Source organism: Lepisosteus platostomus, chromosome 19 (assembly GCF_059453375.1).
Source record: "Lepisosteus platostomus isolate fLepPlt1 chromosome 19, fLepPlt1.hap1, whole genome shotgun sequence".
NCBI lineage: Eukaryota > Metazoa > Chordata > Actinopteri > Semionotiformes > Lepisosteidae > Lepisosteus > Lepisosteus platostomus.
In genome coordinates this window covers 19079874-19097026 of record NC_142629.1, presented here as the reverse complement: position 1 = coordinate 19097026, position 17153 = coordinate 19079874, and the positions used below count along the sequence as shown (strand labels likewise).

The window sequence follows — 17153 nt, the reverse complement described above, 5'->3', positions numbered from 1 at the left end:
ATCTTGTGCATCTCTTTGTTCCTGGGATGTTTCTAGGCACTAGTTGTATTTCTGCCAAATCTATACTGCACCTCACCGTTTATCTACTCCTTAAAAAATGTAATCTAAAAATCAGGATGGTGTTTCATTCTGCAAAAGCATAGAACAAGGCAGCCACAGAGAGCTCAGCTACCCCATGCTTTCATCCAATAAAATAATAACACCCTGCTTGTTTTTCATGATTGGTTATCAGTTTATCTGCCTGTTAGCACCCTGAAACCTTGTAACACCCTTCAGGAAATTATAACAGCAATATTTTTTTCTCCAAAACTCCTCTTTGTCGACTGGGAACTAATTTGGCCTTTTTTTTCTTGCTGTGAGGTGCAACCCACACTGCATGGCTGCTGTGGAACTGTGTTGTTAACATCACTATTTCAAAAATAAAATCCCCAAAAAGCACATGTAAGAACTTAGTACATAAAATGACTGATTCTTAGAGTCAAGTGACTCTGAATCCCTAAACTAGATAGACTGTAAAAATAAGAAGGAGATTTCAGGCTTGTTAAGTAATAATGGCTGACAAGTGGGAAAACATTGGTGTTTGAATAATCTGGGATGAGCACAGTAACAGTAAACTGATACTCAAAACTCAAGTCTAAGATTGACATCAATATTACATTGGGGGCACACTCAATGCTTTTGTGAGTGGATAGGATTGCTGATTGTGGGCTGTAATAAAATATTGAACTCAAGCTATGCAATTTCATAAAAATGTGAATTGGTCAAAGTTTAGTATCTGAGTTGTATTAAAATTGCTCAAATGAGTTTGCTAATACTCTGTAAAAACAGTCATTTTAATGCCCAGCTTGAACAGCTAAGATTGTTTGACTATTATAGTATGATCATCGCCTCCTTTCTGTGAGAGAGGATTTCTGAAGAGTAACATGTTCTGCTTCAACAATTCATGGATGAGTCTAAATCAGCCAGGAAATGTTCTGGAAGGCAGAGGCTTGGCACACTAAGACTACAACAATGAAAAAAGTATCTAACAACACAAGAAAGTCATGTTGAAGGCTATGTGGCCTACCTTGCTTGTTTGGTTGCAAATATGTAATTGATCTAGTTAGAGTTGTTTCTTAAAATACACCTGCTTCAACAATGTGATTGAGAAGCTTATTTTAAAAAAACGTTTTGCGACTTCAAATGAAGTGTGTGCCATTCGCCCTTTTTGGCTTCCCAGATGGTTAGCGAGCGAAATGACTGGAAAATAGCGAAACACGAAAGAAGTATGAGGTTAGGTATCATGGCAACGTACAGAAGAGAGAAATGAAGTGCTGTACATGAAAAGCAGTTCCCTAAATATAAAGAACAAATGAAGGATTAATTCAGTACCTCAGTAAAGGTTAATAATTACATAAATAGAAGAAAGGTATCAAGAAACATCTAGGATAATGGTTTTAGGGTTCAAGTATTGTGCATCTTCCCATTCTTTAAGAAAATATATTTTTTTAATTCTGTAAGGGACGTCTCCTTGTAAAACTTTCAAAAACACAAAAAGGTTACATAGAATAAACTAACAGACTCTTTTTAATGTTTATGCAGGTTATTTATTCATGGTGTACTTCTGACTCCAAACATGTTGCCATGGCTTCAGTCTCAACTGAAATGAAGTAGCTTAAATTATTTACCGGAAAAAGAAAGCCTTTTTATTTTGCAATATTGTTGCCATACCCAGAAATGTTGCAATGTCCACCAGCATCAATATCTGTGTACTTACACACTTGCACTTGCATTACAAATATGTATTGCATTGGGGGTGAGTACTATTCCAGATTATGCAAGATCATACATTAGATATTTACATTTCCCTTGTTGTTTCAAAACAGTTAGCAACATTTTTCCAGTATAATTGCACACATCTAAATAATGCAAATTAATATTCATATCATGAAACATTTGCGTAAGAGGTTTTGCATGGAAGGGACGCTTTGCACCTCCATGACAACTAAAGTCCTTAGATTATACTTAAAGAGCTTCAGTCAATCCTATTTCGTTAAGGTGTAGACTAAAATTTTAAAAGCATTAAAGACTATGGCTTGAATATTAAAACACACAGGCTGTGGAAAATAAATAAAGAAACAGCTGTGTAAAAAGTGCTGAAATCAGCCCTTCAACATCAGCAGAATGATGAACCCAATTTACTTTTACTTCATTGTTTTGAAACAATTCCATAACCAGATGGCTCTTGAAAAAGAAATTGATTGGAGAGCGTTTTGGCCCCAGTACCATGTTAAACCATCTACTTTTTTTCCATTTTGTGTTTTTTAACACTTTTTTCTCTTGATGAAAATTTTCCTTTGTTGTTTCGAACTATTATGGAAGCGAAATCTGTATGTCCAAATTGCTGACCTGTAGATGTTGTGTTAGTCTGTAAACAGTAGTCAAGATAATCTGAGCTGAAGAAATGCAATGAATATCAATCTTATACACAGAATGTTCATTTAGTTGCAATACCAATAATCCTGCTTGTGATAATGGATTGAAACTGCCACAAGGTCAGTACTTTCTGAGAAGCTGATTGAATAAGGAAGGAGTAATCTAAGAACCCATTTTCCCACAATCATTTGTCTCTTAAATGTATCTCAGAAAGATTTGTCTCACATGAATTCAAGAGGCAAAAACTTTCCCCACAAGGAAGCAATGGCTTTGCTCATTTTGTTTAAATTTAATGAAAAATCTGGTTATTTTTGATAATACCACTCTTGAAGAGTCTGTGCACCAATGCATTGTGATCCTTTGCAGATTTTTCAGACTTTACTTTGAAGCAGAATGCAGAATCTCTTTTTACAGCAGTATTCTAAAACGATTAATGACTAAAATACAATCAACCTTGTGATCTTTGGATCCTATTTCTACCATCTTGTTCAGTTTCAGTTTTCCAGTTCTGTGTCATCATCATTTATGGAACATCATCACATATATCACGAATGAATCATTAAACTCTAAAACCGGTCCTTTAATACTTAAATTTGCAGTTGTCATCCAGCTATTAAAAAAAGAAGATTCTTGGCTCCTTAGTCAGTGTTGGAAAATATCTGACCTTTTCTGGTAAAGGCTGTAGCTGTTCAGTTACAAGCTCATTTTTCTGTGAAGAATCTGTATGAGATGTTTGTGTCTGGTCTGTAGGTTCTGCAAACGTTACCGATAATTTGCTGCTGATTTTGTTTATCCATTCTTGTCCTGCTGGACCTCACTGTTGAGTTTGATAATGCTGATCATATAATCTTACTAAATCAATCTTAGGGGGCAGTAGCACTGGAAATGCTTTATCAAGGACAAAAAGTATTTGACAGATAACATTTTGTTCTAATTCAGCCTTGTCACTTACAGAGGTGTTTATATCTAGTGTCCAGCAGTGCTCTGTTCATGGTCCCATTTTGTTGTTGCTCTGTGTTTGCCTTTGTTCTATTTTAATCTGTTTTCTCTGCACTGATGATGCCCGAATTTATGTTCACTTGAAACCTGATGTTAATCAAGCACCATCTGCAGGGTCACACATTTTAGACGTTGGGAATTGGACGAGAAAATCTTTTACGTATGACAACGCTGAATTTATGTTGATTGGTTCTCACAAAGTGTGTGACTGTCAACTTCAGTTTGATTAGTAATGGTCTTGGAAGAGTGGCATCACAGGCTTTTGAATAACATCTCTCATTTCTTTGAGTACATTTTGTAAGATGCCAACAAGTCCTGAGGATTTATTAATCTTGAGTGCTTCTAATACACTTCTCCTTCTGTTCACATACTGTATGCTCTTTGTATGGATGTCTTCTTCTTCAGTGAAATAAGTGTGAAGTACATCAGCCTTTTCCCTTCTGTTGTCAGGAATATTACAGTTTTTGTCTCAAATAGATTTGACTTCATCCTGTTGTATTATTTTTGTATTATTTTTTATTTCATTTTAGCCTCCTTTGCTACATTGCTTTCAACATCTGTCTTGGCTTTTTTAATATTCTTTGTACCTATATAATACATGCTCTTTTTGTTTAACTGGAAATCGTAATATATTTTGTATGTATACAATTTTACAAAGCACTCTCTTTCCCATTATATTTTTTTAATTGGTTTGTTTAACCCTTATTCACTTACTCACATACTGTATCTTCCTAGTGACTGGCCTGTGAGATCAGCTTGATCAAGCCAGTCTCACTTTTTCTCATCTGTTCATACCATTTCAGACCAAACTCTTCACCTTGGTGAGTGTCCACCTGCATACAGAGTGACAGCACTGACTGTTTCAGCATGCCTTTTAGGGACTTCAGCAGTGCAGGTGATTTTGACTGTGAAAGAGACCAAATTAAAGTAAGGGGCAAATGGTTTATGTGGCTGTTTAGGATTGTTGGAAGATTTACTTTCTTTTTAAGCACACAGCAGGCAGAACTTGTATATCTAGCTGCTTTATGTGAGGTAGAGACAGTTGTCAAACGTGGACGACAGTGTTAGAGAACGGGCTGTCCTTTGAAGAGTCTTTTTGTTGGGAATCCAGGTTTTCTTCCCTGCGTTTTTTAGTAGCGGTAGGTTTGCCTCTCTGAGAGACCAGGTGAGAGTAGCTTTGGGCTGTAGTAGGCCAAGACAGAGGGACTCTAGTTTGTAGCATAGCTAGCTAGATGATGATGATGATGATGATGATAATAATAATAATTGCTTACACTTATAAAGCACTTTTCTGGGCACTCCACTCAAAGTGCTTTACAGGTAATCGGGATCCCTTCCACCACCACCAGTGTGCAGCCCCACCTGGATGATATGACAGCAGCCATAGTGCACCAGTACGCTCCCCACACACCAGCTCTCAGTGGGGAGGAGAACAGAGTGATGAAGCCAGTCCGTAGATGTGGATTATTAGGAGGCTGTGATTGGTGAAGGCCGGTGGGAATAGATGCAAGGTGCCATATCAGGTTCTTTAAATAGGTGGATCCTAGGAAAACAAACACAGTAATGTATCAGTAAGCTGTAAGGTTCTGTGAAAGATCCCATTTTAGATAGCATGATCCCACCAGATTTGGTCTGTTCGGTAGTTTCCTAGTTCTAATGCTCCACAGCTCTTCTGTGCATATGCATCCCATGGAAACTAAACCCAGGTTATCACTGAAGAAAAGGCAAATGAAACAGAGTAACCATGTGCGCTTGATTTATTGGACAATTCAGCACCAACCTATTTTACTATATATTAAATTCATCTACTTTTAGAAAAGAGTCACACAGTTCTGTGATGCTGTGCTTTTTCTGCTACTTCCCAAAGGAGTAAATGCCAGAATATGAGAAAAAAAGTGTGTTCTCATAGTGATACACCCACGCAATTCTATTAAGGCTCAACAACTGGCTTGTATGAAGATTTAAATCATGTGGTGCAGTGTGCTGCCTTACATTTTAAATTAAAAAGCCTTGAGCTTTTTCAATACTGAAAGGGCCAAAGAATTTGCTTATTTGGAGGAATAAACAAAGAGAAAAAAGATCTGTATGGCTGACTGAAGGTCTTGATGTAAAATATCTAGAAGTATCAACATTTTACATGTATATGTTTCTGTATTAAGTGTAATGTAAAATAAAGAGAATTTTAAAATAACTCTACAGACGTGTAGAATAAAACTATAGTTTAATATGCACTACAGGTGAACAATCACTCACAACAAGACTGATTTTTGTCTTCTGAAAAGCCTATGGTGTCTATAGAAAATCTATGACTGCACCAGAGGCGCCGTCCTTCGGCTGAGATGTAAAACCGAGGTCCTGACTCTCTGTGGTCATTAAAAATCCCAGGGTGTTTCTCGAAAAGAGTAGGGGTGTTTCCCCAGTGTCCTGGCCAAATTTCCCATTGGCCCTTACCAATCATGGCCTCATAATATAATCCCCATCTATGGCTGCTGTCACATCATCCAGGTGGGGCTGCACACTGGTGGTGGTGGAGGGGATCCCCATTACCTGTAAAGCGCTTTGAGTGGAGTGTCCAGAAAAGCACTATATAAGTGTAAGCTATTATTAAATATAATTATTACTTGATGGAAGGACCTTTAGCAGAATCCATGGCTTTAAGTCTGTTGGGATAGGTCTCTACCAAATTAGCTCATCTAGATTTGGTAATACAGTATGTAACCATTCTTCTTTACAGAGTTGTTGAAGCTCTGTCAAGTTCCTCAGGAATTGTTGATGGACAGCAATCTTCAAGTCATACCACAAATTCCTGATTGGATTCAGGTCAGAGCTCTGACTAAGAACACTTTCCTTGAATGTTGCTTAGCCATACCAGTGTAACTATGGCTGTGTGCTTTGGGTGTTGATGTGCTAAAAGGTGAACCTCCATCCTAGTTTCAGCTTTCTTGCACAGGGCAGAAGGTTTTCCTCAAGGACTTTTCTTAACTTTGCTCCATTCATTTTCCCTTCTATCCAGACACGTGCCCCATTCTGCTGATTAGAAACATCCCCTTAGAAATGAAAATAAAAATATTTTAATGCTTTTTAGATGGTGAAAATATTGGATAGTCATTTAAAACATCTCACGTTTTGCTTCTGGCATCTCATATTTTTTTATAGACAATGAAACTGGATTTAGGGATACTGATCTTAACTGTAAGATTTATTGTTCTTCTGAGATATTTGGAAGATGTAAATAAGACTGAACTTTCCAGAAGTGATAGTGTCAGTGTATGTAACAGCTGATGTCCCTTCATGGTTAGTTTCAGAATATACAGTGACATTTAAATCTTATCCATAGAGAAATCCACTCTTCACTGATACCCAGAGGTGATACCAAAGACACACTGGTAGGTGAATTGGCTTCTTCCAGACTGTGGGGTGTTTGTGCCCCGGGATGGACTGGCACTGTCTTCTGGCTGGTGATGCCGGATTCGTCTCGGCTCTGCTCTGGGTAAACCGAGCCAGTGAGGATGTCATCTGCTCGCCTCTGACTGACACAGCTACCTGTGAGTAAGTCTCCCCAGATTTATAGTATTGAAAACTTTGAGTAGAAATGAATAATTTAGTAGATGTATTGATCCTTTTCCAGAAGAGGCTGTTCTGGACAGCAGTTTTATGACCCATCTATTTAATCAAATCAGTCCTACTAGAGACAGTGATTATTCTGGTACTGTACTGTGTTCAGTGGAGCAGAATCTGACTTTAAAATTGAAGATGTGGATTATTTGAGATACTTCCCCAGTGATGCTCAGCCCTGGATGCTGTTTACATTTAAAACAGCAGTTGGATATTTGCTCCACGGTAGCATCTATCTTTTGAATGAGTTGTGGAATCTCTGTTTCAGTATTTATGGTAAAGAATCACCAATTGGAAATTCAATTACAGAACCAAAATAAATCACACAGCAGGGGTACCCAACCCTGATGCTGGAGAACCCTAATGCAATTAGTCTCAGAGATTGCCTGCTTTTAAAACATAGCAACACCTGTAAGTTATTGATCAATTAAGCAAGTAATCTGTTTACATTTGGAGCTCTCCAGGCCTTGAGGGCAGAAGGATATTCAGAGTTTAGTCCCAAGTGATCTTTAGCTTAATTAAACAAATTACTTGCTTAGTTGATCATAGTGAACTTATTCAAACGCCTTACAGATTGATGGCCTACAAGAGCCTACTGGACTGTGGCTCTCTAGGACCAGGTAAGAAGAGATTCATATTGTCTTTAAAAAAGTTTTAAGAAGTACTGTATAATGAGTGCAGACTGGCCAAACGTCTGCTTCAGTTCAGAAAGAAATACAAATTACAATTGATAAACTTATTGTTTCAAAATATAGGCTACTATTCTGTATGAATAACTGTATGGTACTTCAGTGAAATGTTAGCTAAACCAAACACTTCAAACTGAAGCTAATTAATTGGTGTTGCATGGCTTAACACAGTACCACATGGGCATGTTTTCATGCTAATTTATTCTGTGCATTGGACACAGCATCTCTGTAATAGTACTGGATGTTGTTAGATCTACACAGAAATCTGTTATTTCTTCAGAACGCTCTGTGAAAGGTACAAAGGTCTTGTTGTGACTACAGTGCGTACATACAATTAATTAATTTGGAATGCTACACATTTTTGCCAGCTTGCTAGTTATTTCCTTAAACAAAAATGTGTATATCCATCTCAGACAAGTGGTCAGTGTGAGAAATAAGGCGACATAAGGTTCAGTTTTATTTGGTGTTTACTGTATATTAACAGAATATTCTGATATACACACTTATAATATTGTAACCAAATAATGAGTCAGGAAATGACCAATCAATATGCAGAAAGTTAATCTCTGGCACAGCTCTGGTGATAGAGCAATACATCAGTTGTAAATGTACAGACAAATGCATAACAATACAATTAACAATAATATTTAACAGTTACACTAAATACAGCTATTTATAAACTATGCGTTCAAGAGGATTCCAGGAAAATCCAGAATTCTATCACTGTAATCCAAATGCAGTAGGATCTTGGCATCTGTGAAGTTAAGACGAGCAGAGCAGAGTGAAACCGAGCTGAAGGTTGTTAAGCGCAACAGACAAGAATCGTGAGACGGATCTAGCTCATGAGCGATCCTCTCCCTGCCCAAGTACCCATTACCCAGCATCCACATCTCAGCGTGGTCTTGTTTCTCTATGGTAACGAACGCTCCAGGTTCTGTGTCAGCGGTGTGGGGGATGACAGGCTGGAGATGACCTTACAGGCTCACTGACAGTTGTCTTGCCCCTTTCATTACAGTGGGATGTGTGAACAGGGAAATAGCTGGGAAGGCAGACAGAGAACGTGCAGGCATCCCCTGAGCACAGGGGAGGAATTCATGTTGCATTGCCTGCAGCTCATTACTATATGTTTGTGATTACTGTTGTTTATTTGAGGTGAGGTGATGTTAATTAAATGAAAGTCACTATATTAGTTATTTAATTATCTTATACAGGAGGGTTCCTTATGTCCTTTAACCATATAGCCTGAGTAATGTAGTACATTATGTGGTGGTATAGGGGTGAACTTGGTTACAAGCAAATTTGAGCTAAGCTATTTGAGACAGTTCTTTGCACAGTATGCTGATGAATGTCGACACCCTATTGCACACTATGAAACACCTTAACAGACCTAGGTGGGATAAGAAAAACCTGTTTCCAGATAAAAATATAGATCTTCCTACAACATGGATCCCCAAAAAGTGAATTGCAATAAATTCCCCTGTTTTAACCATGCACCCCTAAGAGGATTCATCATTTTCTCAAGAGAATCAGGGCCAGAATCTGGTTGTAACTAGAAACAGGGTCCTCTCTTGTGGATCAAGCTTGGAGGAAATGATGATGATGATGTTCCTTGTTCTCTTTCTTTTCTTTGTGTTTTGTCTCCTCTTTTCTCTCCATTGCCTCTGCCTTCATGCTGTGTTTCATCACTATCGAGTTTTTATTCTTCAAAATGGCGGTGCCATTGATTCTGTGGGATGTTAATTCACCTGAGTAAATAATCAGGAACACCCTTTAATTATCTGAGTTTTGAGTGTCCATATACAGCTAGGAAAACACGTAAGAACAATACACTTTTTTGTAAGCTCCCTGAATAGGAAGGATTATGCTAGGAAATTCATGCAGCTTAACATCGCTACCCCACTCCCGTGGTCACAACAAAAAAGTTATAAAACTCTGCTTTTTAGTAGATTTAACACACCTACTGGGGCAAAAACGTTCTTTTTTCAGAAATGAAAAGGTAAAAAGAAAAAAACAGATTCTTCCTGAGATAAAAAGAAATAAAAGGGCGAATAATCAATATTTCAGTTTCTTCTCAGTCCCTTATCCATGAGCTCCTCAGGCAACATCTACAAAGCTGCTTCGGTTTGGCTCTTTTGATTCTGTCTCTCTCTCAGCCCTCAGCTCTAAATAAAGCCTTTTGGCTTGCTCACAAAGCCCTAGTGTAAGCTGAGCTCATATCTCCACTTCTACCCCCACACCGACTAACCCAGAGCACCAGTTTATACAGAGTAAACCATAGCTGCTGTCTACCATGGTAGTAATGAACAGACTAACATTTGCTGACAGCCTCTCACATCTACAATATAGGTCAAAGATAAGTGAAAAGAAAGCAACAAATCTATAAAAGGATTAAATAAACAATATGATCCATTTAAATAAACGGAGCACAGACTTCTAAGCACAGGTTAAATGGAATTTTAGAAAGGCCAAGAGAGATAAATAAGAACATTGCAAATAAATAAATTCTTTCAGTGCTACAACAGCAAATTAATCATTAAGGATTAAATAAAATGTTAAAACGCAAGTCAATGAAATTTGAATGACTGAACTAAATGCGCTTAATGAGTATTTCAGTCAAGTATTCACTAAGGAAGAAAAGAAAACATGGTTCCATTGTAACACTGTCCTTTGAATTTTCTCATCAGAATATCATGAGGGAGAAGCACATTTCCGAGCTGTTCTACTTCATAATAGTCTTTCATCTGTCACATTATTGGAAACCCACTCGTAACCAGATCACTCTTACCGCGGTTCTGACGTGTGGAAAGCTTTGACTTGTAGATTGTGGAGTGTAAGCTTTGACTTTTTTTCTCCTTTGGCTCAAATTGGTAGACCCTTACTTGCCAGATGCCTTAATGAAGACAAAATTAAGGTCCAGTGGTCCTCTTTCATCTAGCTCTTTTAAAAGCTAATAAAACACAGTATAGGTAGTTGAGTGCAGTTAGTGAGGGGTAGCATGGTTCTCACCTCATGATTGCAAAGTTGTGGGTTTCTGACCCCTTTCTCCTGTCCACCTAGTTTTGCAGATAGATACCAATGTTTGCTGAGATGCACTCAGTGAAGGACTGGCAAACTGTCAAGCGGGTGAATCATGTAGTTTGTCTGCTTTGCGCACAAGAAACTTGGATTAACTCCAGTCTGATCAGCCTTTTCTTTTTTTTATGAAGTGTGGATATGGACTCACATCTTGGAAAATGTCCAGTAATGAGTCTTGGTCCAGCCGAGTGCTGGATTTTATTTCTGCTTTGGCTGCCTGTCTGTTGGATGTCCTCTTTCTGTTTATGGTACTTTTCCTTTATGGTACGTTGGTTCCCAATGACATGCATGATGAGGTGATTAGCTACTTTAACCTGCCCACTGAGGATTTGATCGCTGGGGTAGCTGCTGTCCCTTAACTCCCTACTCAGCCTTGCCAAGAATGGCTTTGAAGTTTCTCTGGAGATTGAGTGCAGGCTGCAGGTTGAACAGATGGAATACATTGGTACACGTACTGAAATAGGTTAATTTACTGTCAGAAAAAGGATACTGCAAAAATTCACATTTGCATGAGAAGAATTCTCAATCAAGGCACTTTGTTTTTTGGATAGAAATTGAATTCTCTCAACATTTCACATTAATCTTTAATTGATGACACAGTCCAGCACTATAATGAAACAGATGTTTCTCCTGGCACAGGGTTTCTGAAATTAAGAGGTATGAAATTGTGTAAAGAAGAAATGAGCAGGGGTTTACAGATACTGAATTTGCCCATGTTAGTCCTCACAATTGAATTTTATTACTGCAAGATGACATGCTGTGTTCACAGTGTGAACTGATAACAAATCAGACAGGTAAAACATTATTTATTTATTGTACTTGTAAATATACAAAAATGCTTTCTTTTCAAAAATGTGGTGCTCCTTGCATCATAAAGCCAGGGTTGTCTTATCAAGGGCAGACCTAAAATATCTTTTAGAAATGAATATAAACTACATGCAACAAAAAGAAAATTACAAATGAAAGAAAAAAAGCTGGGACTTAGAAAAAACAGCTTGTCTACCTTCAATCCATTTTCTAACTGCTTTATCCAGTATAGGGTCACAAGGAAGCCAGATCTGATCCCAGCAAGCAACAGGAGGTGAGGTGAGGTGGGATAAATCCTGGAAAAGACACCAGTCCTTCACAGGGCACACACACTCATGCCAGGACCAGTTTTCCCAGAAGCTAACTAAGCCACCAGTAAGTCTTTGGACTGTGAGAGGAAACAGGAGCCCCAAGGGAACCCACATGAACATGAAGAGAACATACAGACTCCACACAGATAGTACCCAGGGCAGCAATACTACCTACGGCATCACCATACCACCCTTTGACAGTTATTTATTTAATTTCCTGATCTTAACTCCCTAGTGGACTCCCCTTAACTCCCTCCTAAGTGGACTGTTGATTATTTATTCTTTGAGTACAGACTGCCAGATTGTTTAACTGTTTGATCTGAAAAACCAAAGTAACTGTTTTAACTGTTGCAATTCTAAACAGCATCATAGCGATGAAGAGGTTCTTCAGAAAATAAAACACAAGTCAGAGTCAGCTGTGTTGGCTAGTAGTTGTATGTTGTGAGTGAAATTATACCTTGGTCTGGCAAGACATTTAACAAATTAGACTTTGCTGAACAATGCATGATGAAAGCTGCAGAGATTGTCGTTTCCAATAGCAAAGTTTTTTTGACATCGTCAATCCCACATCTCTAAAAACACTTTTTTTTATCATATTCTTATCCTTTCGGAGATGATATTGATGTTCAGTTTGCAGATTTCCTAAAGCATAAAGAGGGCTTTTAAATGTTTGACAATCCCTTTGTAATGATTTGGATTCAACACCAATCGGATTACAAACTGAGTGATTTGTAATGCACCACATCCTCGAATTTCAAATTATCTGGAAACATCACAGAATTTTTCAGAAGCTTCCATCACCTTTCCCAAATCTATGCAAGACCTTCAGAAGATGCGTATATGCTTATAACACAAGTCGAAAAATGTATAACAACGCCTTTTATATTATGCTGGCCAATAATTCATCATTAATGGAAGTAATACAATTCAAAAGAGAAAGTAATAACATATGTAGTATTCCCAAAGGTAATTGCACTATTCTGAACAGCTGTCAGCTGAAATAAAGTGCTCTGCTAAAAGAATACCAGTGCATGTCGGCACAGTATAACACTGATGTTAACTAGGACCCCATCAGCAAGACCTGTTGGAAATACAGACACTTGTCTTCAACTTGTGAGTGCATGGTGAAGATCTTCAGTTTCAGATCAAAATCACCTTTCCCTGATAATTTAACCTTGTATGTACAGTATATACAGCCATTATTGAACATCAGTTAATAGGCGATGCATATACACCACTTTTGCCCCACGTGCTTCTGAAAAGGGAAGATAATTAATTTGTCGCTGTTCTGTATGTAATGTAGCCTCATTGGTTACCAGTCAGTACTGATCATTTTAACACCATTGTTATTGGAATAAAAACAGATCAAAGCTAACTTGTGCCATTTACATTTGAAAAGGTAATTGTCAACTTGCATTTTTGACCCAAGCAGCAAACCTTTAAAAGAATACTTGTAATTAAAAGGTACAGCGACCTTTCTTTGAAACAGCTACAAGCTCCAAGTGGAGAATGGTTTCCCAGTTTATTTAGCCATTCAATTTAGGACAGGTATGGGCAATGTTTTCTGGGCCTAATTAGAAAAGATGTGCCTTTCTTATGATGTGGTTTTGAATTCACTAATTTGTATGATACAGTGAGCAACAGGGTTGTCTTGTCTACCTCAGTAGGAAGATTCAGAAGGGGTATCAAGAGAAAAATAATTGATGTTACTAAATCAGCTTCTGGCCCACTAATGGCTGAGCTACCTCATATAAGCTGTAGGAAGGTCAAGAACAGCAGCTAGTTACTCTAATAGAAAACATTACTTTGGAATTGTACATTGCAGGCAGTGGGTAAGATTATTTAGATTTAAATAATACAACTTTGTCTTTGAGATGTAAAATAATAGAGCAGAATGGTACAGACATTGATGTGCACACTGAGTAATACTTTGCTTTTCAGTCTGGTTGATATTGGAATGGGGGCTGTCTTATCAGTCAGAATAATAATTGGTACCCTTACAGTGCTATTATAGAGTCTGTTTTCATCTACAGTGAAGCCACTCAGAAAGGAGTTTTCTACAGACCTGTTTTACAAAACAATATGCTGGTCAGCTGTGGTCACTGTGCTTGATAGACCTGACCTGGGATTCAGTAAAAAGGGCGCAACACCGACATCTTGCTATTGGGCTCTTTTACTTAGACTTGTTGCTTTAAGACAGCTCTAGCTGGACAGAGTCCATCTGAAAATAAAGTTAACACGCAGCAGAAATTCTTCTTGTGTGATGAGCAATTCTGAAGAATACAAACTACACATCCTTTCTGCATCTTTGTTTGTTTGTTTGAAACGTTAGCGTGATTCCTGGAGTCAGACTGAGGCATGCTGACACCTTGCTGGCAGCTACAGTAGTACCAAGGACTCTATCGATCACAAGCAGGCGAAAGTCTTCAGCTCACCCACAGGCAGTCGTGTGTGTAACCAAGAAAAAGTGTTTCTGACTCAATCACCAAAACCGTTAACGCTAATGTTTGTTGACAATGTGGCATTCATCAGGAAATTCACTCAAATCCCATGTGCTACAGTATATCAGCAGCTAACAACATTCTCAAAGACACAGTAAGTAACATTGCCAGGGATAACTAAGATGTCTTAGGTGCCAACAATGTGTTTGGTATTTTTATGTAAAATTCTTCTGGTTTTTGAATCCTCACTCCAGTTTTTGGTCTTTTTTAAAGTATACCAGGCACCAGAAGTGTGATGTGAGATTGAAAGGGCATCCGTCCATTGGTGTCCTTTGGCTCTTCACCTAATATCTGAAGGCTTGAGCTCATTTGCATAATATAATGGTGTGGCTCCTAGTATGTATTAGAATCGGATATATACTTTCCTAGTTTTTGGCTGATCTGACTGCTTTTGTAAAACATTCAGAAATGAGCCTTTCAAGGTTTTACTTGTGCTTGACAGTGCTCCTGGCCACAGTGTGTTCCCTGATGATTTTCAGTCTGATATTGAGGTTCTGTTTCTGCCCCTGAACACAACGACTTTGCTTTACTTGCACATCTACTGATTTATACTTAAGGCTATTGTTTTAATTTTTCATGACATATACTGTAGATTGAATAGTATACAGTACCAAACTATGTTGTCAAAATCCCTTAAACAGGACTTCTTCTATTTCTCTGAAATATTTTATGAAAAGCTCAAGTAATTTTCAAGTTCCCAAATTTTAACCTCCTAGGTAATTGGGAATGTAATCCATTAGGAAGTTGAGTAGTAACTGTTTTTCACCCTAAACCACTGATTAGACACTTTAATATTCAGTACATAAATATATATATATATATTTGTATATGTGTGACTCATAAAAACTATTTTCTCCATTTTGCATGGAAGCCCTATAAAAAGTACAAGTCCAATAGATGGAGAGCTTGAGGGGTAGTGAGATAACAATTTTAGTAATTGTGCTGATGCAGTGGAGGTGTAGTTTTTATTAGCAAAGCTTTTTTACCCAGTTCTATTCACGTCAATGAAGTAGTTAAAGGGTGCTTACTTAGAATTCAGGCAGTGCTGGAAAAAACTGTATTTGAATTTCTTGGTGCACATACACCCACTGAAGGGAGAGAGGAGTCATTTTCTCCAGTATTAAAGGAACTTTTATTGGAGTGGGAGCCTGGAGAACTGTGATTAAAATTGTCGTCTGAAATTGTACACTTCATCACCATGCTGACAGAAATCATTTAGAACACCATCTTAAATGATAGAGAAGTTATATGAATTCTAAAATGTTCTCAATTAGTTGACGGTGGAATTTTAATAACAGCGGTAGACAGTAATTCTGGATGACAAATAACTGTGGATACTTTGTTGGCTAGACTGGATTGTTTCTACACATTTCAGTATAATTTGCATCTCTTTTGCTACAGCAAGCTGCTTTTATCACCCTCAATAATCTTTTATGAATTAATTTGGCCACTTTCACTATATTGTTCCAATATTGAAAGCACACAATCGTCTCTGTTATTTATGTATTATTATTATTATTATTATTATTATTATTATTATTATTACTATTAAGAGACCATATTTAAACAAAACTCTGCACAAGACTTCCTGTCTTTTGTTTCGTGACAAGCTTCCAGTTCTAATTCCACCTGAAAGAATACAGCTGGGCTTTTGGCGACACCACTGAATATCACTGATGTTAGTGGTCGCTACTGTTAGGACTTGGAGAGGACTAGGTGAAGGTCAAATACTGTGTGTGTCAATATGTGAAAACATAACATCTTAAGGGGGTGTATTTACTTTTTCACCCCACAGTACATCTAAGTTTTCAAAATTTCCATTGCATTCTTAATGGGTTCTTTAATTAAAGTGACTGAAAGGCCGCAAGAATGGGAAAGAACTAGTATGTGATGCAGTCAGTGGAATATAAATGAGGGTAAAGGGCACTGCAAGCCTGAATCAGCCGTCCAAATGATTCTAACCTTTTTAAATAGGGTACATGTCAGTCCACAGTACAGGGAAGTGGTACTTATACTGATTCATCCTTCAACTCAAGATATTCAAATGAGGAAGTAAGCTGAAAATCTTTAGAAACACATAATGGACCTTTATTCATCGTACTCTTAACTGTAGAGGGATGTGTAAATGTGGTTCCTTATCAGCATTCTGCAACAAAATATCGATTTATTATGTTTATCCACTTTGTTTCATCTTTAAAGTGGGTATTGTGCTGCAGTGTGGTTTTATTCTTTCTGCAAACAAATTAAGCTACAACAGCTATTTCAAGCTTCTGTCCTTAATTAAATCTCTTTCATGTGTACCAAAAGCAGGCTTAATGGCGTACTCATTTGGGTAGTGTTTCCAATAGAAATAGTGAAATACTAACACTATTGCAACTTGGGAAAGTGGCAGCATATTCATGTCTGAATATTCCTTTAAAAGCCTTTTGCTTACCATTATTTCTACATCCATCTGTTATCAGAAAGCTGCTTATTCTTAGAAAGGCTTGGGGCAAACTGGTGCCTATCCTCGATTTAGGGTGCAAAACAAAACCATCTCCAGGTGGCTATAGCCCACCTACTTTAAAGAGCCTTGTCTCCTCTGCATAGTGTCACATCAGATGGAGAATCTGGCAGCCAATCACAGTTTCAGCAACAGGGCATAAGACCATGAGTGAATAACTGGAGATGAGAGAATGTCCTTTTGCCCATGTAACCTGCTTGGAGCCAGGGTATCAGCTGAAACAACATGGGTGGGTAAC

General features: G+C 37.8%; 1 long non-coding RNA gene across 2 annotated transcripts in view; it reads left to right on the top strand.

Annotated features, from left to right (window-relative positions):
• The window catches only part of LOC148645348 (uncharacterized), a 52383-nt gene that overhangs the window by 9444 nt on the left and 25786 nt on the right, over positions 1 to 17153 (top strand). The gene's annotated exons all lie outside the window — the stretch shown is intronic.